Source organism: Ambystoma mexicanum, chromosome 8, assembly GCF_040938575.1.
Source record: "Ambystoma mexicanum isolate Mex_15411 chromosome 8, UKY_AmexF1_1, whole genome shotgun sequence".
Lineage (NCBI taxonomy): Eukaryota > Metazoa > Chordata > Amphibia > Caudata > Ambystomatidae > Ambystoma > Ambystoma mexicanum.
In genome coordinates this window covers 1,334,224,726-1,334,251,628 of record NC_090929.1, presented here as the reverse complement: position 1 = coordinate 1,334,251,628, position 26,903 = coordinate 1,334,224,726, and positions in this window count along the sequence as shown.

Sequence of the window (26,903 nt, the reverse complement as noted above, 5' to 3'; positions counted from 1 at the left end):
CTGGAACGCACTCCCCACCGCTCTAAGGAACGAAAACTCATACCATGCCTTCCGCAGATTACTTAAAACCACGCTGTTTAACTAACCCCGCCCCACTTATCCAACTGCTATACCACAACTGTATGTAAACAATCACTACTGTATTAAAACTGCTTATATCATCTGCATGTATCTATATATACACTATGTATGCCTGTAACAAGTAAGACTACGTTCAGCGCCACGATGCCCCAGGGCAGATGTGCGCTATATAAATCCAAATAAATAAAATAAATAAATAAATAAAGGCCCTTTTTGACAGAAGAGTGGCTTGGGATCCAGTATCCACCAGTGCTGAAAATTCACATTGCCCTTGCACTCGCACAGAGGCATAGAATCTCCCTCCTTCACCTCAAGCTGGCAAAGGTAATGGGCATTTTGGGCAAGATGGGTGGTCAATTTCGGTATTTTGGACTCCGACCCATGTCCAGGGGTTTTGGACATTTTTCTGTGCCGGAGTCTGGGAATCTGTACCAAAACTTTGGCAACCTGAAATATGTGGGTTCTTGGAATCCCCTTTTTCCCTTAGCTCTGTGCTGCCCCCTCTTACCTGGTGGCAGTCACTAGAACCAGTTTGAGGGGAGGATCCCTCCATTAATATTTTTTTCTCAGGTGACAATTCTGGGGTTCAGGGATGGGTGACTCTGAATCAGTCCCAATACCCACCCAGTCTTCATTCAGATCTCTTGGAACCCATTTTTCTTTGGGAGGGATTCCCCCGTCCCTGAAGGAGAAGATTTCCTTCCCAGAATCCTCCAAGGATTCTTCCCTTCAAACTGGAGGACACTAACTTCCTCCACAAAATGGGCATTTTTACTTTATTTCTCCTACCCACCTTCTGTTCCCTGGGTTGCAGATTTTCAGGGGCAGGAGATTTTAGTTCCGGTTCCGGGGTGTCTAGGGGCTTTTCACATGTGAGGAAGGAAGCATCCTATAGGGCTTTACACCCCCATTCCTCCTCCTCTGGAACCGGTGTGTTGTCGGGGTTCTCTCCCCATCATTGTTCTGGGGTGCCAGACCCTTGGTTTGAGGGGTTCTGAGATACCATGTTCATCTGAGGGTTTTATTGAGCCCTCAACATGCGACTCAGATCCTGTTTGAGGTTCTGGACCTGGTGCTCTAGTTGAGACACCCGTTCCGGCTGGTACGGGGGTCTTTGTTCAAACCTAGGTGGTTCAGGGGAAGGGTAAATATCCCTTCTCCCGGATTACCCTGGGTATTGGGGATTCCCTGGGTAACCTTCCACCCTTGGCCTCCTCTCTCCCAGATTGGGTGGTCTGGACTCCTGAAACTAGGGAAAGAAAGGAGGGTTGTCCTGTAGGTTGGGGTTGGGAAGGGACCAGGGAAAGAAACTTAACCCAGGATTTGGGTGATTACTGCCCTCCTGAGGGAAGTTAGGAGGGAAGTTTCCTGGGGCAGTACTCACCTGGTTGGATTCCCCCCCTCTTGGGCTGCGGGAGTCCATACATACCCCAAGATAGGTCTGTTGTCCTTGTATCTGGAACCTATGTAATCAGGAGAGTTAGGGGTCCCAGGAACCTTGCCCACCACAACCCGTCCAGCACAGGGAGGTCGTTGACCGATAGATTTTTGCTAACTTACAGGGGGTGAGATGCCACTGATACATCATCTTTACCCAGATTTCTTGAATATGTAGGGAGTTTGTTAGTTTGGGAATGTTCGCCCAAAGGGATTGCCATTGCTCTAGAGCGATTGATTGCTTAGTCTCCTTTTTCCAGTTGGACATTAACTTCCACTCGTCCACATGTCTCCTGCACTATTTGTTACATATTTCTCAAATTGGGTCAGTTTCCTGGTAGCCGCCTCATTTATAGTTGGATGTAGGGCCCAATGTCTTAATTGTATATAACGAAATTGCTCCCACTCTCCCATTCCAAAATCACTCTTGCAGTTGTGGAATGATTTTATGTGCCCCCCCTTCATATGGATCCCTTAGGTACCTGCAGCCCCCCTCTTGCCACATGTCAAAGCCCGGATTAGCTCCCAGCTTTGGGGTGAACTGAGCGTTAGCAAAGATAGGCCTGAGAGGTGAGGCAAAGGCGGTAATCGCACCGCCACGTCCCATGAGCGACCAACCAGCGCCTCTATTGCACTGTAGTACATCCCCCTGGGCCTGTCCTCCCAGGGAAGCCACAGCACCTTATCCAGCCCCGTACCCACCACTGCCCTGTCCATTTCCCTCCATATCTTCCCACGATCGTACTGCACCCAGTCCCGTAGCACCCTAATCTGAGCTGCACAGTAATAGTTTACCATGTCCGGTTCCCCCATGCACCCTCTGTGTCTGGACAGTTGCATCAACCTCCGGGGTATTCTAGGTTTCTTATTGTCCCAGATGTAAGCCTGAGTGAGTTTACTTAGCTTCCTGAAGAAGGGAGCCAGGACCTTGGCTGTTAGCGCCATAAACAGATACAATATCTTTGGGAGGATAACCATCTTCACAGCATTAATCCTATCCATCCAGGAAACAGCCAGCGGACCCCAACCCTGGAGCAGCCCCTTGATTTTACCCAGTAGCGGGGGATAGTTCGCCTCATACAGTTGCTCAATGGACCCCGTAATATAGGTCCCCAGATACTTGATCTTGCCAGGGGCCCAGGCAAAGTCCGAGCACCTCCTCAACGCCCTTTCCATCCCCAGGGACATTTGTAGACCCAGTACCTCCGACTTACTTTTTATTAATCCTTAGCCCTGCAACCCGACCAAATTCCGCCATGATTCCCTCGACCGCCTCCAGTGACTTCCGGGGGCTTGTCAAGGTCAGCAGCATGTCATCTGCAAAGGCGGCTACCTTATGGGCTCTTCCCCCAAAAACCACTGCCTTAATCGCCTGGTGAAACCTGATTTTACTCAGAAAAGGCTCTAGGTATATCGCATAGAGTAACGGCCACAACGGGCAACATTGTTTCGTGCCTCTGGACACTGCCACTGGGTCCGACGCCTCCCCATTGATCATCAGGCGCAACATAGAGTTACGGTAATTAGCCTCCATCTTGCCCATGAACTTATCCCCAAATCCGATTTTGCGCATGGTGGAAAAAAGAAGGCCCCATTCTACCCTATCAAACGCTTTCTCAGCGTTGAGGGCCACCATAATAGTCTCGGTTCTAGATTTATTTACTTTTTCTAAAATGTGGACAATCCTCCTAGTATTGTCGTGTGTTTGTCTCTGACGAACACATCCAGACTGGTCTGCTTCTATTCAAGACGGGAGGAGGGTTTCTAATCTGGACGCCAAGATCTTGGTATAAATCTTCGCATCCAGATTGATCAGTGCAATCGACCTGTATGCACCACATGCTCTGGGATCCTTCCCTTGCTTAGGGAGTTTCTGCACATTTTGAGCCTCTACGGCCTGCTCTAACTCAAGTCCATTCGTCTCCTATGTCCCATGAATTTTTTGCATTCTTCTTTTCTGCCAGTCAGTCCCTGAAGGTCTAACCCCCTTCTCTCCAGGTCTTTCTTTAATCTGCACACTTGACATAGTGCATCTTTTTCCTGATACAGGGTGCCCCTTTGTTCAGCCAGGTCATCCCGCTGTTGTTTGATAGTATATAATGTCTGACGTTCTTGGTTAAATTCTGTCTGGAGGTGGAGCTCTTTACTGATTAATTTATTATTCTCCCCTTCCAACTCTTTGATCTGATTTTGTAAAGTAATTATCTGCTCTGAGCAGGCGCTATTATATGTCTAAGGGAGGCGGACTCGCCTTCATATTTAGAAATACCTTTGACATTAAAGTCATCCAAGACGCGCAAATCCAATCTGCTGAATCACTGTCAATTAAGCTACCTCTCTCACCCAACCACACAGCAACATTACATCTCATCTATCGACCACCAGGACCCATTTCCTCTTTCATTAAGGACATTGCTTCACTTATAACTATAAACACCAAACCTAATTCCCTAACCATCTTACTTGGGGACCTCAACCTTGGTTTCAATGATCCTAAGGACACTAACGCCTTTGACCTAGCCAACACATTATCTGATTTGGGTCATACGCACATTATCCACAAACCCACTCATATCAAAGGTAGAACTCTAGACTGGCTATCACACATCAATTGCTCTATTGATCTCCTATCCATTGACCCATGTATCTGGTCGGACCATCATAAAGTAACCTTTGCTATCAAAGCTAACCCACCCCACCCGACGCCTATCATCGCCCCTGCCATCAGCACGAGAAACAAGAAAGATATTACTCCCGACAAACTCCTACCTATACTACCTATACTACTCCCTATACTGAATAATACTGATTCAGACGCTGACCCTACAGTTCTAGTGGACACCTACAACCAGGCTATACTCAAAGCTCTGGATTCTATTGCCCCTCTAAAACTGCGGAAACCGAAACCACAGCGTCACCTTAACATCTGGTTCACGCCACAGCTAAGAGAATTACGTAAAACCAAAAGAACCGCTGAGGCACTTTGGAAAAAACATCCCACAGCTTCTAACAAGTCCGAACTAACCTTAGTCTCCTCTAGCTACAAAGAAGCCATACTTCTTGCAAAAAAAGACACTTATAACAAAAGGATTACACAAGCGGAATCCAATACAAAAGAACTCTTCAAGATACTCAAAGAGCTAGAATCCCCCACTGCCCCCACTGACAAATGTATTACTGACACACTATGGTGTAGTAATATTCAGAAAGCCTTATTAGACAAAATAGATCGTCTACAATCCAAAATCAACGCAAAGAAATCCTTACTATTAGCCGACCCTAACTACAAACAGCCACCGAACAAACATTCGACCTTTCAGTCAAACTGCAAACCTTTCAGCTTCTCACCCCTCTCAACTTGGGAAGTAGAAAACATCATCAGGAAACTAAAACCTTCAAACTGCCAAGGCAAGGTGATGCCTGCCCTGCCCCGATCGTTAAAGCAGCTGCGCACGATCTGGCTCCATTCATCACTAACCTCATCAATACTTCCTTCAAATCCGGAATAGTTCCTGACAACCTCAAAGACGCTTGGGTGATCACACTCCTCAAAAATCCCACTCTTGATCCAGCCAACCCGTCTAACTACAGACCGATAACGACTGTACCGTTCTTACTAAAAATACTGGACAGAGCAGCCTATTTACAAATACAGGCCTACTTAGAATCAAATAATCTCCTAAAGCTTAGGCAATCAGGCTTCCGACCGAGACACGGTACGGAAACTGCACTAATTGACCTTACCACCCAGATCCAAACCTTGAAAGACAATGGCAAACTTGCACTCCTCTTGTTGCTTGACCTGTCAGCAGCGTTTGATTTGGTTAACCATCAAACACTCTGTCACCACCTGAAATCTGCAGCACACTTCTCAGATGCCGCCACGGCTTGGATCAGCTCCTTCTTGGCGAACAGAACCATGAGGGTCTCCACTCCTACGGATTCTGCTGAGCCTGCACCAGTACCCTGCGGAGTCCCGAAAGGCTCCTGCGTGTCCCCGACTCTTTATAATATATTCTCGAAACCCCTCTTCGATAACCTTGACTTTCTGGGTGTCACGTATACCAACTATGCGGACGACACCCAGATACTCATACCTATCTCGGGTGACTACGAAACAGACAGCACGACCCTTAATGAAATCTACTCCGTTATACAAGCATGGATGGCACACCATGGTTTGTGCCTCAACGACGAAAAAACCGAGTTGATCATCCTGGGCACGCATGCCAAACTCAAAAATCTTAATCCCGCATTCAAAGCCTTTACCATAGATGGCAATCGCATCCCAGTATCAAATAATACTAAAACTCTTGGTATTTACATTGATGCTACCTTATCCTTCTCCAAGCAAACCAATGCAGTAGCTTCATCAGCCGCATATACCTGCAAGCTGATCACTGCATGCAGACCATTCATTTCCGTACCTAATTGCATTACTCTCGCTAGAGCACTAGTGCTTTCCAAAATAGACTACTGTAACGCCCTTTACTTGGGCACTAGTCACAAAAACATCAATAAACTACAAGTAGTCCAAAACAATGCCATCAGAGCTGCCCTCAACATTCCCAAAAAGGCACACATATCCGAGACCAGACGTAATCTACGCTGGCTCCCTGTCAAGCATAGAGTATCACTCAAAACGCTGGCCCTTACACACAAAGCCAGAGCTAACCTTGCTCCAGCATACTTTACCAACCAACTCACACTTCACACCTCCTCTAGACCACTCAGAGTAGCACAAACTAACACCATGACCATTCCGAGATTCAAACTTCACAATTCGGGTGGAGCTAGCTTCCCTGTACAAGCTTCCAAACTATGGAACACCATCCCTGCTCCTTTACGAGCAGAACCCTCATTTAACCGGTTCAAACATAACACAAAGTGTTGGCTCCATAACTTGGACTACATGTCAGACTAACCTCTTGACCCCAGCATGACGGACTGCTGCCAGCTCACTTTGTAATTCATTGTATCTTTGTATGCACCTTCTATATTATGTTTGTTCCTAACTGTAACTGCATTGGAACTTTTTGCTGACTGCATTGCTTGTACCTCCTGTAACTGTAACGCAACTCTTTAACGAACTTACGCGCCCTTATGCCTCCGGGCCTGGTTGCGCTTTATAAATAAATAAATACAAATACAAAATAAATACAAATACAAATACTTGTCGTTTTAATTTTAGTTGACCCTCTTTCAGGGAATCAACCTTTTCCTGACACGCCACTTTTAATGCATTTAAATGGGCCTCTTGGTCTGAACTATTTTGATGTTGTAGAGCTAAGTCCTTTTCTAGCTGTTAGATGTAGTTTTCCAAATTTACCTCAGTATCTTGTCTCTTTTTCAATTTCTCTTCTAATACTTTTAGTTCAATCTCGATTTTGGTTAAGAGCGCAGACTGGTTTTGCGCAAGGGTTGTGTTTTCTTCATGCTTTGCCTCCATAACTCCCATATGGCGATATATGTAGGCTGTGATTCTGAAAAGTTTAATCTGCTCCTCTTTAACTTTCGGAGTCATATACAACTTGCTCAAGGCTTGATGTAATAGGCCACTGTCCTGCCACATATCCATGTCCATGGCAGCGACCTGTTGCATCATTCCTTCTAATGACTTCCTCATCTTGCTGTGCCCACTCCCCTCTGACAAATAATTTGTGCAGAAGGTGCTGCCTAGCCTTATTTATCTCTACTGTGGTCATTATGGAGAGTGTTGTTTCTTTATTAAATTATTTATATAATGGGAACCTGTATTCTGTTGCTTTTTGTCTATTTTGGGGTTGATTTTACTTGAATTTTACACACAGGCCTGATACTTAGGGTCTATGTTTTGAGAAGGCGATTTCTACAGTGTAACACAGCTTTCTAACCACACAAAGTATTACTACCCCTATGGTTAGCCTGCTGTGCTAAGCTGTCACGGGTGCCAACACTTCTTTCAATCCCCGGCACGAACCCCCAATCTGTTAAGGATTCTAATGGGGCGTCACACACCAGACCAGGACTCTTGGTACTGGCCTATGCTGCAGCACACAATTAAAACACTTTTACTTTATTTTACTAAGAATTCAAATTGAGATGGCACTCAACCCATCTCACACCCCCTTTTACAAATACCCCGGTCCACAATGGACCATGAACCAGGCCGGTGGGTGGTAATACAATATGTATTTATTTTTAAATTTCCATCAAAATCACACACATTTAATATTGGGCAGCAACCACCAGTGGCGTGATAATTACACTGTAAAATGATAGAATACACTTAGTTTGACCTTCTAATCTAACATACACAAAGCACAAATTAATGGGAGCAATGTTACATTTCGGGTAGATAGCACCCAGTTAAGATTTCTCCCTGCAATGCTCCCTCATACCCTGATTAACTGAATTTTGGTTAGATAGAAAGGAGTAGCAAGGAGTCAGGTATACTAGGCAGCAAACAGAATTAAAATGTGAGGCATAATCGGTTTTAAAAACCTTTGCAGTTGCACAAAATTGCACTCGGAATTAGTAAGTATTTCTTTTACATGTGCGGTTGGGTGAATAAAGGAATGGTTCGGTAAAAAAATGTTATTGCCCCTACGGGTCGGCCATGTGTTTTTAAGCCTAAGTCGCTCGTTTTTAGAAAAATTTCCTATGGACCTTACCCGAGTTTTCGTCCATTAAACGCACGCGAAAACAGGCATCAGGGAGCTGCCATTTTGTGAGAATCCTATCATTTCCCCCATCGACCCTGGCTGACCTGCTTTTGCAGCATTAATCATATCCCCCGCCCCTGAGCCTGACATTATCAAAACATTCATATTCCCCGCCTCTCTCCGTGACGTTTCTGTGCTGCGTAGGCAAACGCACCCAGTCGTCTTCTAGGCGACTTCACACAGAACCCGGAAACCAACACAGATCAACTCACAACACAGCGCATCACAATTCAGAATATGAAACTGTACTTTAAAATCAAACAGCAACACAGTACATTTGGTAAAGTACATTTATTTGACATTAAATGTTTATAGAATATTCAGCAATTGCCATATGAATTCGGAAAGCCATTTATTTTCTTTTATCTCTATCCGCAAATCCGTAAAAGTTTATCGTGAGTCACGCGCTGTTCCTTTATGGTACACAGGGTGTTGGTTTTCGTTAAAAGAAGCACTTTTGTCGCACGGCTGTTCCATCAAGTAGGCACTAGGCCAGCGTAAAGGTTGATATGTTGCTTCTAGCTGCTAGTACCGCGTAAGGGCATATGGGCCCTTGGCGATCGTCCCATAAAATCATCAGGATTGTGCAGTTGTTTACATTAAGCTGCAGCTGGCGGTTAAAAAAAAACCATCTGCCGGTGTCTGAAACTGGTGGCAGTAGCAAAAGGGAAGGAAATACCTGTTTTGAAAACATAAAATTTATAATTAGTCTCGCCAGCCAATCTTTATTAATATTATTCATTTTATTTATTACGGCCGAGCTGAAACTATTTGCTTTCAAGGATAGTGCAATGGAGTATATTCGGCTCTAAAATCAATGCGAAATAAATCGAGGTTAGTACACAATGAGAAACGACTTTTTGTCCACATGCGTGTGGAATGTGGACCTGCATGCCCATGTGCCCGCTACAAGGACGATCCCACAAACTTTTTCCAAGCTGTTTATTCATTCATTTATTCATGCATCCATTCATTAATTCTTCATTCCGGTATAAAAGCGTCTAAAGAATTACTTACATTATATTTGCAATTTCCATTGTGTCTCTGCGTAATGCAGTCCGTAAATCCCACTGTGCTCTTGACAACGATTTTTCGTATACTGAACTAACATGAAACTCGGTCTAGTTTCAGAATTTTCTGCCTTATCGTCTCTTACATTATTGCACTCCCCCCCCCCCTTCAAAGGAAGTTCTTTCGGCATGGTCCCTGTCTCTCAAGGTCAAAAAACAATAGAACCTTATACTGCCAGTGCGAGTTGTGGGCCTCTTCAGGGCGCGAGCTGAAAATCAAAGCCGCTGACCTTCACTAGAAATGAGCATACATTCTTTCTTTGCAACATCCCGTAGTAAAGCCATCTGTGAGAACTTGAAGTTTCGAATCCATCTATGTAGTGCGCCCCAATGTGCAAATGCGAACTGGCTTTTCTCCCATCTGCAACGGCTCGCTTGGCGCGTTGTAAGGCCCCCAATTTTGTCCTCGTTGTCTGCGAGCTTTGAAACCCCATAGAACCATAACTATTGAGACTTTTAATTTTTTGGGGAAGGTCAGGGAAAGTATAAAGTACCCGAGGAGTTGAGTTGAAAGTGAGATTTATTGTTTGTTTGTTTTATTATTTGCAATACGCAAGCCTCCCCTCGGTTAACAGTGCGCAGCATTTACAAGTGAATGCGAAAATTTGTTACATCAACAAAAATATATACATACACATTTAGACAAGGTCAGCAAAATGAGGTGAATAGAGAGAGAATTCAACAATGACACCCAGGTTGTTCAGCACCCAGGATAGTGAAGGTAGGGGTTAGGGTTAGCGTACTTTGTATGCACACTGTACAATAACATTTATTTACAAAAAGACAATCGTATTACAATTATTTAAACCGGGATTTGTACTTCACAACCAGCTCTCCTTTGGGTGGACATGGCACAGTGGCAATGTTGGGTGGCAATGGATCAGTGCTCTGCACAGAAACGTTCACAATTCCAAATCTGTGCTTCTCTAATACAGCAACAATAAGGCTTTTGACAAAGTCGAACTCCATTTCCTCATAGACTGGTTTGATACCCATTGCTTACTTCTTTTTGAAAAGGCCTTAGTGTAGCGAGGCATCCTTACATTACCCTTAGTCCTAGATTGTTCACAGCCGAGATTCTCGTTATGGGCCAAGAACGCTAGTAGAGTCCTATGTCTAATGCCGTGTATGCTGAAATGCAAGAGCTTTGGCCTGTACTTTAGGCACATATTGTGGAACACCTCCAAACCTCCTGTGTGACAGAATTCTGTCAGTCCCCTCAAATCTCTAGATAGAGTTTTATCGAAAACAATCTTCTTAATGGCTTTGTGTGTCGGTGAAGATGGATTCAACCACTTCTTCTTCCGTGCCTCCACTGGGGACAAAGGGCCATGTTCACATTGGTGGAAATGTAGGTTTTCTGACCAGCGGTGCACGTTGGTACAGTGGTGCATCAGTGACCGCCATTTTTCAAGTAGTATTTCCACTGACCCTTCACAAATTTTGGAGCTCCACCAAAGATGGTTGCTGATAGACTCGGACCACTCGGAAATACTTTCCAAACCTTTTTTTTTCACCGCAGCCGAGATTTTCTTAATGATTGATTTAGCAAGATGCCATACATCATTGTCTTGGCAATTGAAATGTGTCTGTCCGTGGCTATGAGGTCGATGTGCATTCCCCTCGATTGCAGATATTCCACTGATTTTTTAAATCCTAGTTTCTCCATGGCCACTGAGGTTGTGTCACGCTTTCTCCTCATTCTGTCCCTATTTCACAAGCATCTAGGTCAGACAATACTCACGCTCTATCCAGGACAGGCAACACTTACAATGCACCAGTTACCCCAGCCAGGTTTCCATTCCTTGTCACTCACAGTAGACGGGTGTCATGTGAGTGGGTTTACCCCAAGGGCCACATATGCAGACTCAAGAGTTCCCCGTTCCTTCACTGGCGTCTGCCATGGCGTCTGCAGGAAGGAGCTTGCAGGCGCCGGCTACAGGATGCTGCGCGCAGAAAGTAATTTCCGCGATCATGGAAACCATTGAGATCTAAACAATGCTCATGTGTCGCGTCTGCGGGTCACGTGACGCGTTCATCCGTCTCACTCGCGGATCAGGTGACGCAGAAGCATCCACTACTTAAGCGCTGAACTTCCGCACGTCTGCGCTTCACAGCTGTTCCTTGGAGTACTCTGTACGGCGTTTGAATACTTTGTGTTTCACGGCTCTTGACTCTTGGACTGTTTTCAGATTTGCTTTGCTCACGTCTTTTGGCTCTGTTTACTGGATCATTTTGAACTTGGAACGCCTTTTGGACTGTCTTGGATTACCCTAAATTGGACTTGGCGTTTTTCCTCTTCACTGCATTACGTTATCAAGTACTTTGGATTTTGGTCATGTTGTTTCATCAAGTTACAGGAGGGTGAGTTGGGTTTTTAACCCAGCCTTCAGTTCTTCTCCCTATTGTCATCGGGAAAACCAGCTCACGTGCCCCTCCACGGAATAATCAACCATCATAGGATTCTGGGCTTTGTCACCCATAAGCTTAGGTAAGCCCTGTTCTTTATTCTGCTTGTTTGCTTGTACTGTACTCATTTGATTGCTAATAATGGTTTTCCTTTACAGCTGCCTTGGGTTTCAATATTTCCATGGTTCCGGGCTTCAAGAACTATCCACCTGTGGCCTCAATGATCACATAGGGAGTAATCTTGTATTCTCTCTCTGTGGTACTTGGGGACGGAGGTTTCAATACTCTTCACGACAATCAAGCAACCTGACAGGATGTACATTGTGTTACCTGCACAACCACCGAACTCACAATTTTCTTACTATCCATGTCCTGAAAGTAGTAGGTGCAGTACTTGGCAGAAAATCCAGGGCTGTCACACTGTCCATCGCTGCCTAGCCTGAATCGTTTGCCTTCGAATGTACTTGCTAGAGACAATTGTTCAATTTTCCAAGCATTACTAATGGCCGGAAACAGATCATCACGTTGGTATTTGTAGTACTGCGTTTTTTAAATGAAATGGAGTCCCACAAACTGAAAGAAAGACTCTAACTTTCTAAAACTGGAGCCACTAAAAAGTAATGCAGCTGCACACAGTAGATTGCCTGCTGGCAGTTTCCCCAGCATCGGTTGTGCAGACCATGAAAACGTATGATGTAATGTACAGGCGGCATGTATTGTGATGTTACTGCCTTGTTTTTGACAAGTCACATGAATCAATCGCTTCTCACATACTTTCCCTCTGATGGAATGCCCACATTTCAGCATTCTTATATCCATCAAACAACTGTCGAATACTATGTATTTGCCCTCTTTCATTAGACTGTCATCCTGCGTCAAAGTTGTTTCGGCCTGTGACGTTGAGGACATATCACAACATTTGAAAGAAATATCGCTGCTATCCAAGTTCTGATGCGTCGGTGAATGCTGCTGCTGGTTCATTCTCTGTCATTTCAACATCTGCTACTTCAACAATGATGGGAGAACACAACAATGTCAACAGCTTTTTTGGTGGCAATTTTTAGGCGGGTGTAGATTGTGTGAATTGATCTGCGACTACTTCAGAGCTATCTTCAATACATCCAGTATCATGTTGTTGCGGTGGTGCGGTCGTACTGTAGCAATGGTCCAATACAACTTTGCCGGATTCTCCGGACACATTCATTTCATTTTCTGTACATTGAAAATGAGCATCCAGAGTCTCAACACGCCGCGTCTGAATGAATAGTTCCTACATAGCCTCCATAGTGTAAATGGTCTGGCAAGCAACATCTCTCATTCGCTTCACTGTCTGTGTATGTATAGTTCGTAGGCCCACGGGTAATTAGAGGACAGATTGGAAAAGGGATGTTCAGTTTAAACACAAGATAAAGTATGGTACAATTGACTGGAAAAAAACATAAAATAGTCCCTAGCACAAAAAATGTCTAAAGTTAGGAACTGTTTGTAACTAACCTTATTTTTGTTTCTTTTATTTGCAACTTTTTTGACTCAACCTTCAACATCTGCACGCTGTTGCTCCGATACGTATCCGCATGTCTCCCCTTCCTCTTGCGCTGCAACGACTATATTTTCTGTATCCGCATAGACAGCACGGAATGAGGCTCCATCGACTCCCTGAAACATAGTATTTTCATTACTGTGTATCAAAATATTGTTAGCATAAAACACACATGAGGACGAACACACATGTACATCTCAATAGCCAAACACGATTTAAACATTGTGTGGAACAATCAAACGACAAGTATTCGAGCTCTGATGACCTAGTTCGATGGAGCTGTCAGTATCCATAACTCTGGCTCTGCATGGACTGCCACGAATGATTGTATTGAAGAGGAGGCATCAGCAACTCCCTGAAACACAGTACTTGCGTTAGTATGGTTTTCAATATTGTAAACATAACACACACTTGGGGTCGACGGCACAGGTACATATAAAGAGATAACCACACATGTTGCATTGTCTAAAAGAATCAAGGAATTTTTAAATATGATCAGATTTAATCGACTTATTTCTCCGATTTCTTTACATCTGCATCATCTAAATGGGATCTTGTGATTGTAGTGGAAGCTCCATCGTCTCCCTGAAACACAGTACTTGTGTTAATAGGGAAGAAAGTATAGCAAATGGAATCACGTTATATGATCACGCTCGATGGAGCTGTCAGTATCCATACCTCGTGCTGCTGAAGAATATCTAGGGCTGTTGTCAATGTGGTGCGCACTTCCGAAAGCTGTTGCGCTGATTCGTATCTGCATGGTCCCGCTTCCCCTGGAATTACTTGAATGTCAGGCTCTGCATCAAGTGCGTGGGTTGACGCTTCAACAACTGCCTGAAACATAGTATTTGCATTAGTAAGAATTACAATATTGAAAACACAACACACACTTGGGGTCGAACGCACAGGTACATATCAATGGCTAACCACGAATGAAACATGGTGTAGAACAATCAAACGACAAGTGTTCCAGTCCTGATGATCACGGTCGATGGAGCTGTCAGTATCCTTACCTCGTGCTGAAGAAGAACATCTAGGGCTGTTGTCAATGTGGTGGACGCTTCAGCATCTCCCTGAAAGACAGTACTTGCATTAGTATGGATAACACTAATTATAACTGAAAACAAAACACCACGGGACGACAACTAAGGTGTATATCAATTGGAAAGCACTAATCAAACAATTGGTAAAATAATCATACGATACATAAAAACTATTACTTGACATACATAAAACAAGTCTGTAGCGGAATAGCCAAGTATGATTACCTGATACGCGCTAGAAGTGGTTGATAACTGCGAGCACGTCATGGAAGTAGAATGTTCTTGCTTCAGATTCAAGGGATAGTCAAGAAGTTGTAAAGGTAAATTATTGTTTGATAATGAAATGCCAATATTTAAAATTGCCATGTAAGGAGACAGAATACTTGAGTAATGCGCAATATAGCACAGTTCCCTGTGCCCATATATAGATTTCATTTGTGGGTTATGAAATCTAAAAATAATATTTTGATAAATGTCATTATTCAAAAAGCTATACACTCATATCAATGTCGAAAGTATTACAAATTGGAAACACCTAAAATATCAATGAATCCATTCAGCTACCTACACCCTACCGCAAGGCCTAATGCTAAAAACGGACACTTGACTCACCAGTGGCGGAATGTGGACGACTAGAGTGGGAATAGCGTTTGCAAGCAATTTTCGGGTCGATCGCCGTTTATTCTTCTTTGTTACCCAAGATGTGGTGTACATGTTCGAGGGAAAGTGCCGGCTACAGATGCGGTATCGATCACCCCTCTTGTCCTCAAAGACTTGTTGGACTCTACTTTCCTGCTCATCCAGTCGATAACCGCAATTTCTGACCCATTCTCTTATTCGAACAACAGTTTTCGGGAATACATGCATTGTAGTGCCTTCAGATTTAGCATGGGTCTTCGAAGGGCAACCGCTAATCGAACAGGCAGGCATTGTTGAAAATTCTGAAAAGTCAATATCAAGATTATTATAAAACCTCGATGAATAAAAATGTAATAAAAAAGTAAATGAACCATACCATGCTCAATGCAAGGTTTGTTTTGGTCGCCGGAACTATACCAGTTCATCATGTGCGGCTTAGTATTTGCATAAATTACAGACATTTTTTAAATTATGTGACTAAACTCTGAACATGTGACTCGTCCCTTGGGTGTTCTGTCTTGCACGAAAAGGAAATATGCTTACATTATAGACTGGACCCCCGAAGGATGCAATTCAATGACAATTGACACAGATGAAAATAAATAGATCTATTGATAGCATAACAATTGAAACTCAAGTCAATAGCAATGAGACCAATGACCATAGCTCTATTGGGTACTGTAATCCCAAATAGATAGAAATGTAAAAATGACCGAAATATGACTAGGATAAATGGCCTTACCTTGACCAACAAACAGTTGGATTCAGCAGGCCGAGCAGTATGTTGCAGGAGAACAGGTAGATGGCCAGAGGTAGCACACTGAGGAGTTTGCTCGAAGCGGTCACAGATAGCACGACGACGAGCAGATTAGCATAAATCTCAGTGCTTCTCAGGTAGAAGGTTCAGGAGTTGACTTGCAAAGCACAAAGATGTTCTCATGAGACATATCAAGTGGTTTATAAAGTATTAGAAACAGGGGTGTGTTTGTGAATGAATGACGTGTGTATGTTGTGGTATTATGTTTATTGCAGGGGGGCGGCCTGCCTCAGGGGAGGCCTGCTTGGAGACACGGGGTCTGAGGAGGCCATGTGAGCGATGGCCCCTGGGCGTGGGATACCTTTTGAAGTGTACATGCTGTTTGGCACCTTGGCAGTTTGCGCCCCTGACAGCCCCCCATGCCAGCACTCATCCCCGGGTGCGAACCGCCTTTGATAGAGGGGGTGGAATGGATGGGCCTGGGGCTTGCAGATAAGGCACAGGAAGACTGCTGAATGGAAACACACTTATGTTTATTGCAGGGGGGCGGCCTGCCTCAGGGGAGGCCTGTCTGGAGACACAGGGTCTGAGGAGGCCATGTGAGCGATGGTCCCTGGGCGTGGGATACCTTTTGAAGTGTACATGCTGTTTGGCACCTTGGCCGTTTGCGCCCCTGGCAGCCCCCCATGCCAGCGCTCATCCCGGGTGCGAACCGCCTTTGATAGAGGGGGTGGGATGGATGGGCCTGGGGCGTGCAGGCAAGTGTGTGGGAGCGTAGGGCCATCAGGCCCCTCTCATCCTTTACTTCTCAGTAGAAACTCGTACCAAGTGCCTCCAGTAGTGGGTTCGCCCCTTGCCCTTATGTGATGTTAACTTTGGATGACATTCGCGTAGATGGGAACACTGAGCAGGACACGGGGCATCCATTTTTGTACCCCCTTTCCACTCCATCTTGGTGACCAGGCCTCACTGCGATAGTACAGCGCGCAGAGCACATGGCCCACTCCCTCATTCCCACTCTGACTGGAAAACTCCAGAGGTATTTGCAACAGCTAATAAATGTAACACATCACTCTTCCTCTGAGGTCACGGTCCTTTATGTGAACCAGCCTGAACCAAGCACATAGCTTGTTCATCTCCACAAACATATCCTTGCCCACGCACCCTCGCCAGTGGAAACTTACTGCCATTCTGACCCTGTGTCCCTGCAAGGTATTCTCTTCATGTGCCAGACCACTGACCATGCCATGATGCCCACCTAGCAGATCCCCAACTAACATTAGACCCCTACTGCAGTATATCGTTGCCTATCAATAACAAATGCCATATACCGTAGATTCTTGTGAGCACAGACCTACACTTCAAACAGTGTATTATAGTGGTCAAGACCCTTGACCTAAGGCCTGTATAATCCAATGTTAATTGATAGTATAGATATATGTGTGACTTTTATAGAAACATAACCGACTGAAAGACTTTGAACAAGTGTTATTTAGTGCATGCATTATTGATAATATATTATGTTAGCTTAGATAGTGACCACCCTGCTTCACAGCGACCTGACCTTCACCCATTCAGAGCACAGATGACTGACGTCCATCCTTGAATGGAGACACACTTGATTCATTTTAAAAAATCGAAACAACCGTTGTTAAAATATATGTGGCGTTTTATTTTGTATCTTATTTTGATGACACAAAAATACAAGACTTTAAACATTGTACAAATCAGGTTGCAGCACAGCGAGAGAAAAACCCCTGTACTGACCGCTGTCGCTCGGGAACGTTTCTCTTATGGCACGAACGGCACAGGCGGGTATCACTCTTCGAACGCGGTGTCCAAGCCTCCCGTGAAGCCACCATGTAAAGGAACGATAGACCACCAGCCTGTACCACCTGTGAAAAGGAATGAAACAAACTGTTTTTAAATGACCAAGATAAGTTTAATAAACGTTTGTTGTCAATGACAATTCTTGTAACTAATGGCATTCTGCTCGGACAAATGCTATCTAGACACTGCACACTATTGAACGACTTTCATGCGTTACAGTGATATGTATATGTAATTTTGGATATAGTCGAAGACCATGAAATAGGAGTGGCATGACAAGCAGAGTATACTTACTCATTACTCGGATTACGAGGACGAACAGTTGCACGAAGTTCGTGCATAAGCACCATCATTATCCTCAAAACGGACCGTGTGAGGCAGGCTGCCCTGAAGTCTGGCAGCTCGGTGATATGCATTGCGGTCGTGGCTCGCCTTCCGAAATGTAGGCCACGCATCCCGAGTTTTCACAGCAGCCGCAGTTCTCGTCCTCGGTTGGCATTAGCTCGCACCGATTGAATGTGCACCACGTGGAAACACCGTCCATGCGACTAGGTCCAGGCTCTTCAGCTGTTGAATCGTACTCCCAACTGCCGTCCGAAGACCCATCGTTTTCGCGTGTTTCCCTTTCCAGTAGTTCCTCCTCGGTATACTCGGGCTCGTACATGTAGGGCATTATTGTAGCCATTGTGTGTTAAACAAACTAAAATAATTTATAGCGGTGGTACTGGTATCTGTTCACACGGGCTACAAGCAACGAAGGTAGCTGACCAGAGCACAGAAACGAGTCACAGAATACTCAAAGTAACACAGAGAGGAATGGAATCGAAAATCTGCTGCTGTGTGTTGTGAAACGGTCTGTTTATACTTATTGAGGAAGGAGACGTCCTGCTATTTCCATGGCGACACGTCATTAGCTGAAGCGCAGCAAATGTTGACACAAGACGTTCTTTGGCGTTGTAAAATGGGCGGTGCGCGTCTGCTCAGGGGCGGGGGATATGATTTAGTGCCGCAAAAGCAGGTCAGCCAGGGCGATGGGGGAAATGATAGGATTATCACAAAATGGCAGCTCCCTGATGCCTGTTTTCGCGTTTAATGGACTAAAACTCAGGTAAGTTCCATAGGGAATTTTTCTAAAATCGAGCGATTTAGGCTTAAAAACACATGGCCGACCCGTATGGGCAATAAAAAATGTTGACCAAACCATTTCTATAATGTAGAAATGAGTTTGGCTGTCTCAAAGAAGTCAGAACACGTATAAACTACAAACCAATGTACTACCAATGGGCATATGGTTCAAAAAAATCAACTTTGGAAGGAACACACAGTGCAGCAAAATCCCACGTGGAGAAATTACATTTGCTAATTTTCACGGGTTCAAATGTCAAAACAACTTTAAAAACAGGTGAAACAGACAACATCGGAATGTGTTTTTTATGCTGAGGGACAAATGCACATCACAGGGATAATATGAAAGTGAAAGGGTAACTCTAAATGACTGACAGGATGAGATTTTTAATCGGAAAGGAAATTCGGTTTAAAAATGAAAGCAGTGGACAAGGAAAATCGGTTTGGCAAGGAAATGACAAGTTTTACTTAAACTAATTTTAGTGACTAGATTGTTAAAGAAAGACATGGTCCGCTCGAAGGTTAATTTGCAAAGTTAACCTGTTCATGCCACGTTCAGCTCTGTATGGGAATTAAGTTATTCAAAATATGACTAAGGATTTATGCAATGGACTCAAAGGATAGGAAAGAATGGCGCTAACACATGGAGATCAAAAACAGGATGCACAGAGGATTCTGACTATTTTAACAAGTTACAAGGGTATTTTCAGGATTAATGATAGGGTGGAACAAAGGCAAAGTATCAGAATGGAATATGCTATGTTTTGCAATGGGATGGGGTGATACTTGCAATCAGTCCTTGAATTTGGAATTTGGGACCGCCAACCGGGTGTCTGGACAGCAGAACAAGGATCTGGTCACGGCACAGCAGCACACTCTCCTAGAAAGGGACAGCTGGTAACTAGGGTCTGGTCTCAATAGATAACATGGTGCATCAGCTGGATAAAGCAGATAACAGGGCGAGCAGGTCGCGCTTGATAATCCCAATGAGGATTCAGCCACCTTTCTCCCTGAATTAGTGGGATGTTGTGGGTTTTAATTCTGAAGGGTGGTTCTGCCAGGATAGGAGGGTTTGGATCAGCTATCCCTTTCTTGGCAGTGGAATCTGGAATCTGCAGTGTGAATAGTAATGTCTGGATCTCTGGAGATGTTGAAGCGGGAAGTCAGGAGAGTCCGTCAGGATAGTCAGTCAGCCAGCCAGCTAGTTCTTTGTCTCTCTGAGACTCTACCTTATTTAAGGCGGATGACATCACAGGTGGCAGACCTTTGGCTTGGCATGCCTCCAACAACTGGATTGGTCAGGGGTGGCAGTCACCACCTTCCTGACAGCCGGTTGGTCTTCAGGGAGATGACATCAGTTTTATGGTGTAGCCTTAAAATGCCCATGGCCCTCCTACAGTTATTTTTGCCAAAATCAGTTTATGACATAAATGGCACGTTTTTACAGTTGTGGCACTTTTGAACATCACACAGGCAGATTCCATATTGTACACTGAACCCGTCATTCCAATTCCCAAGTTTATAATATGTTCTTTAGTCGTTCTAATAATCTTTCACAATTTCTGCTGGGAAATATTTCACCTACAATTTTATATATGTGTACATATTATCATAGAGCATGTTTGCATTAAATTTCAAAGTTGCACCAAGTATACTTTTCCCATGAATTACATTTTCTTGCCGTTTGCATCCCCTACATGCTAGGGAAGGCTACAATGTCTTGTTTTGATGGCACACAAATTACATTTAAACATTTGCATTATTGCATTGTCCGGTTGCAGAAATAAAAGTCTTTAAGTTTATTCAATAAGAACAGTCTTTTGCCCCAAATGGCCCGGCTTTGTCTTCCAAATAAGGGCATTTTTCCCAACCCACAGCCAAATGTCAGGCACTAGCCAGCCTGAGTCCAGTGTTGCCATGGAGTTGCCTTTGAAGCTCTCAAGTTTGAGTTGAGGGGAGGTGCTACCAGAAAGTCACACTTATGTATCACAGAAATTCTTTGTCCAAGGCTGAAGCACTTCCACAATGTCAGATGTGGGTGCGAGATGCTTCACCCTTGCCTATTCATATGCCCCAGATGCTGGTCCACTTGGGGGGAGTTAGATCCTGTAGTCAGGAAAGGCAGGGCCCTCTGAAGCCAGCAGCTGTCAAACCTGTTTCTTGCTGGCTTCACAGCAAATGTATTTATTTATATATTTATTTAACCAGAAAGCAAGACTGTTGGAATTAAATGCCCTATATATGTTTTAAAACAACCCCCATCACGTTTCTATGCAAGGACAGGCCCTTAATTCAACAATTTACTTTTAAACAGACATTTTCTTGTTTGTAAAAAGCCCCATTTTACACGTGGTTAATTTTCTTTGGCTGTCACTTTACAATGCAGCCTTCCTCTCATACAATTCCAAAGCCACAGCCATGTTTCTAATGCACAGGTATACGTTCAAATCCAAGATCCTTTGAAACTGACGTGAGCTAGGAGAGAGAGAGGGCTTTTTTGTGAAGAGCTTAGCTGTGATATTTTGTCGCAAAAGTAAAGTGTTTTTGCGTACAGCTGAAGTGAAGTTTTTGTTATTTCACAGATCTTGCCTGGCACAGCCTGTCATTCAAGGAGAAATGCCCCCTTTTTGCTGGAGCACAACCTGAATCTGGATGGACATAGCTGGGTCTCACTGGATCAGAACTGTGTACATTTGAACAGATGACAAAGAGCATCAGGGCGCAGTCATTTTAAAAGGCAGAATATTTTCATTTTCACTGAAAAGTTCTCAGATGGCAGCATAGAAGCGCAGCCTTTTGGATTATTTTCCTTTGGTGCAAACGAAGAAAATACTGGCAGCAATTCTCTGGGTGTTCTGTGTTTCATCTTGCCCCATGTGTGGCTGGTGAGACAGCGCAGCCATCATTTTTGTAGCTGCAAAACGCAGTTTTGATGCAAGGGAAGAGTGCTCAACAGAACCAGCACAGCCATTCTGCTGGTGAATGCTGAGATGTAGCTGGGTGAGGTAGGGAATTCTGCTGGGCTGGTAGATGTATCCCACACAAGGTTACACGCTGATTCTTAAAACCATTAGCATCTAACCGCTGCCACCCGTGTAAAGACTGGAGGCCGGTATTTGTACTTTGGGTCTCTACATGGCAGAATAGAGGCACAGATGATCCCAGCCAAGGTTCTCTATATGGTAGCTATGGACGAGCAACCAATGCTTAAGCTCTCAGGAGGTGATGCAGGCTGGTTCTTAAGTACAGTGAGTCCCCAAGCCCCCAACAAAGGAATGTCCACACACTATGTTATTTGCTAACACAGTTCTTTATATAAAAATAAGGTCCTGAGAAATATATGCACTTAATAACACACTTTGTACTCTGGTAATTCCAATATGACAACTATATACAATTTCTATGTGGTACCACACTTCACTTTAGATTCCTTTACAATGCACCAACTGCTGACAGTTATTATGTAGCATACAAATCATGCAGCAAGGCATATCAACATAGATCATAAAGAAGGCAGGTTAAGTTAAACAATGGCAGAATAATTTATTTAGCTATAGAGACACAGTTCTGAGTGAGGACTGTCGACTTCTCTGGTCGACAGCCTTTCGGGACTGGCTTCCAGGGTGCCTCGATGAATAGCAGCAGGTTTTGCACAATGGTCACTCGTAGCTCAGGGAGAAGTCTCCTAGCCAGGTCCTCTCTCGGATCAGTCCTCGACAGACTCAACAGGTTTTAGATTTAATCGAAGGAAAGCAGCAGCAATCTTCTTCTTCAAGCTGGGCTTCAAGGATGAGCTTCAAGGTTCAACTTCAGCTTTTGACCAAATTGGTAAATGAGAGGTCCCCAGATGTACACATCTGTCCCTCATTCACTCTGGCTGAGGCAGGTTCAGTCAGCCAATCATAAATAAGGGCATTCATTCAGGCAGGCAGCCAATCAGGCTAACATGCATTCAGGCTATTCACTTCCACCCAGACACCCATAACAAGGAATGTGGAGTGGGGCAAGCACCCAGCCTTTCCGCACACCGCCCGGCATTCATGTCAGTTTCAGACAGGGCTGCCTCATTCATAGTGTCACACACATAGAAACCAGACACCCATAACATAGAATGCATTTGGTCACACACTATATTCACACAGGCCCCCCCCCCCACAAGGGTGTACCCACAACATACAGTCACTGGGAATGCTCCAGCCAGTCTGGCCTGCACTTCCCCACAATACATATATGGTTCTTCCACCCAACAGCCAGTCAGGGAAAGGGACAGAGTCAAGGCTTCCAGGACTTTGGGAAAACAAGGTAACAGGCAATATAAACCAAGAGGTCCCAGGGTCCATTTTGCCTTTTATCAGGAATCCACTGATTCCTAAGGCAGGGCCTGGGTATCCCAAAATGTAGGATACTCAGATCTCCTGTCACATCATCAGGAAGCTGCCACCAGCCCATACCCTGTTCGGTGGGCAACACATAGGTGTCCAAAAACATACACTTCACCCATGTTTGCCATAAGGGTATCCCAAGGGTCTTGGTTCACCACAACCAAAAAGAAGAAGAGCTGCACTGCCAGGGGTCCCAACTGGACTCCTGTGCAGAAAATAACACAGAACACGCATGATAAGGGAGTACAGGACAAGGACAGGGAGGCTCTGTCCCTCCAATGCATTTCCAGCATCTCACACACACACACACTACAACCCTGAAGTGTATGCCTTTAAGACTGGGACGAGGAGTAGGCGACTAGGAGTAATGCAAACTTCTAGTCAGTTTCACCACTTTAGTACTGAGACGAGGAAGATGCCTATAAATGATCAGGCATGTCCTGTTAATTGTAGTAATGAGGGCAACATATTGAGAGGCAACAGGTGCTTAAAAGCAGGCCCACACAGCAAAGCAGGGAGACTCTGCATGAAGGGAAGGTAGCAGGCATGTGGCGAGGAGCTGGCTGGAAAAGGACCAGCAGAGAGGACTCTGTGTGTTCCCAGGATTTGAAGAAGGTTCTGCTACCTGAGCTATCTGCGAGAGTATCAAAACCCCTACACTTGCCGGTGTTACATGTTCCTCGCGCAGCTGGAAAACACAGAGAACTCCTGACTGCTACAGGACACTGCCTGAAGGTTTTCCGAAAGCGAGCGCAGCTCGCTGGACTCCCGATGCCTATCTGGGAGTAGAGAGTGGAACGAAGAGCAGTACTAGGATGCCCGGCAGCATAGCAGCTCCGGTGAGTACCAGAGAGAGAGAGAGAATACTTGTATTGGGTGCTGTGGGGCGAATGTATGATATTCAATGTTTACGCACAATAGAAAAAAGTGCATAACAAGAAGGTTTGGAACCATAAAGAAGAAATAAGGAATCATTAATTCATTACCAAGTGATTTTGAAGGAATAATGAATCATGAAAAAGGTGCCAAGTATTGGGGATAATACAACAGCAAATATTGAATTCTGGACTAAAGAAAAGATATGGAAATCATATTAAATTGTAGCACAAGTGCTTATGAACATTTATGATCTGAACGAAAAGCAAGTGTAAAGGACAAGTTGAACCCAGAAGGGCAAGTTGAATGCAAGTTGTGGCAAGGCCAAAAGACTGTCAATTCACAAATGGTGAAATGCAAGTGTAACGGGGACGTGGCACATGCGACCCACATGACAGGTCATCTACCTGTGTTAGTAACTGCGGATATGTACGTGGAGCCGACGGAGCAGGGTCGGAGCCCTCAGCTCAGTGTGATCCGGGGAGGAATGCCCAGAGCGGTCTTCCGCGGGGTGGATGGGTGGGAGGGTCCGAGCGGACTCTGAATGGTGTAGGGAGATGAGGGCATGGTCCGCGCTGTCTACCCGACCTCACGGACACAGCTAGGCAACAGGGGGACGGGGTGCGTATATCCAAAAAGTCCCGCCATCCCTAGGGCCATATTGGACGAATGCGGCGATAGGCACTTCGCCTACCCCCTGCTCAACCACCAACCCGATAAAATGCTTCCACACATACCTAAAGCCGAGGTGCCAGAATCCCTCGGACCGATTGTACTGATCATACGCCGGCGTCACACGAGGTGGCATCATGGCGGCATCAAGCAGCAGAGGAAGAAGGGGGCGGGGCTTGGGAGGGTAGAAGCGGTTGAGACGTCTGATTGGTGGAAATCGCTCCAGCCCCCATATAAGTCCGAAAGTAAGGAAAGACTAATGTTGATACTCTCGTCCTCTTGCAGAACGGCAGGCCCTCCATGGAGAGAGCAACGCTGGAGCCCATCTGGGCTTAAGAGGACTAACCTACGAGCACTCCTAGTGCATCCATGCTGGAGAGAGTTTGAAAGAAGACATTCCCCAAGGACTGAATAAGAGCTCAGGACTAAGGGCTCTTAATTCCTTGTTTTTTTTTGCTGTTACAAATCCTGCTGAAAATAAAGCCAATTTAGGTTCAGGCAACAGCAGTCTCATCCTTATATTTACAAAATTTGGTGGCAGTGGTGGGATTCGGCAGCGCCATGGAGGGAATCCTAAAAGCCTTGGCTGAGGGACAGCAACAACCTCAACAGCTGATACATGTACAGAGCCATCAAGCTCAGGCTGACCGGCAAGCCTTACAACAAGCCATCCAGATGCAGGCTGCCAATCAGGATGCCCTGAAGCAGGTTACAGAGGCCATGGTAACCTTCAGGGGGCAACCCGTAACCCCTACTTCTGTTCTCCAGAATTATCAGCCAGGTGAAGACCCAAGCTATTTTTTCACAAACTTCGAACGTGTCGCCTGCAATGCCCAATGGCCGGTCGAAAGGTGGGGACATTAGATTTCCGAGAACGCTCACACGCAACGAACTCGCCGGTCCCGGCCAACGATCGGCTATCCAGCCCCCCTAGCGCCCTTATCTGGGAGGACCATCTTACAGCATTTTGAAGTCCACCCCTTAACTCAATTGGCCTTGAAAAAGACTTAGGTTGAAACGCGCGTCGGCTGTGTAGCGAGTTACCATGTCAAAAACTTGTCATTCATTTCTACAATGATGTTTTCTTTGGTGCTAACTAACCAAAAATAAACAAATCAGTGACTATGACCTGACTGGACCATATAATTGATCAAATCACTCAACAGCGACCATTGGACCACCATACCCTACCAGCGCCCAACTGATCCAGAGTTTGTCATCCCCACAATTTTCACAAATAAATGGGAACCCCGGAGTTGGTTCGTCGACAAACCAGGATCCAGGCTGCTGGACAGATTCAGAAACAAGAAAATAGGAGGTGCGCAGGAGAAAGGGAGTCCCGCCACGATTAACTCCACCCTTGCTAAAACATTATATATGACACCTTTTATTGACTGGCTCTATGGAAGGGGCGTATCACGCTGTGAATCCAGCTGGCGACACCTTGTATGCAGACATTAAAAAAAAACATTCTGCAAAGAATGGGGATGGACGATGAGGACTACAGAATCTGGCTCAGAGACCAAGTTACGGGTGGGAGAAACACCCAGGCAACTCTATTGCCGCCTACACGATCTGACGGACAAATGTCTTAAACCTTCGAACAGCAGCATACCGGAAATCATGGACAAAATAAAGCTGGAGCAATTTATAGAAGCCCTTCCGGCTCCCATGCAACACTGGGTACATCAGCATCACAGACCATCATTAGCAGAAGCCATCGATCTAGCTTCCGCTTTACAGAAAGCAGGCACCACTAGACAAGTCCAGGTGGAGGTTCCAATGCCTGGAGCCATACGAATACCAACATTGGCTGAACAAAAGATTCCCCAGGCAGAACCCAAGGGATTCCTGTGGCCCACGGTGAGCCGCCAAGGGAGTGGATGTTGATACCTGATCACTCATATTATGAAGGTTTAAAATAGGGCTTACCGAAGAATAAATTAATGTTCAAAAAGTGGTAGCTGTTGGTCAAGGGTCCTCACAATTCGTGGGAATAGGGTCTGGTTCTCTGTCAGGTAGAAAATATATGGAAGTCAAAATAATACTACTCAAGAAAACAGTAATACAAATTTGGATTCATCACTGGTTTGAAATATAAATAGAATAAAGACATACCCAGTTGTGTACTGGTCAGTGGCCGACGGTATATTTATGAGCAATAGGCACTAATGAGCCTCATTCTGTTCAAACACCCTCAAGGATCCTGGGGAGAGATGCCAATTGTATGTAAAATGAAGGAAAGTAGGGCTTAGTGTTTGTTGGGTGCCTTACCCTTTTCTGTAGTGGAAATCCACTGGAGAATGAAGGAATCAGGCGAAAATGGTGGCCATCTCAG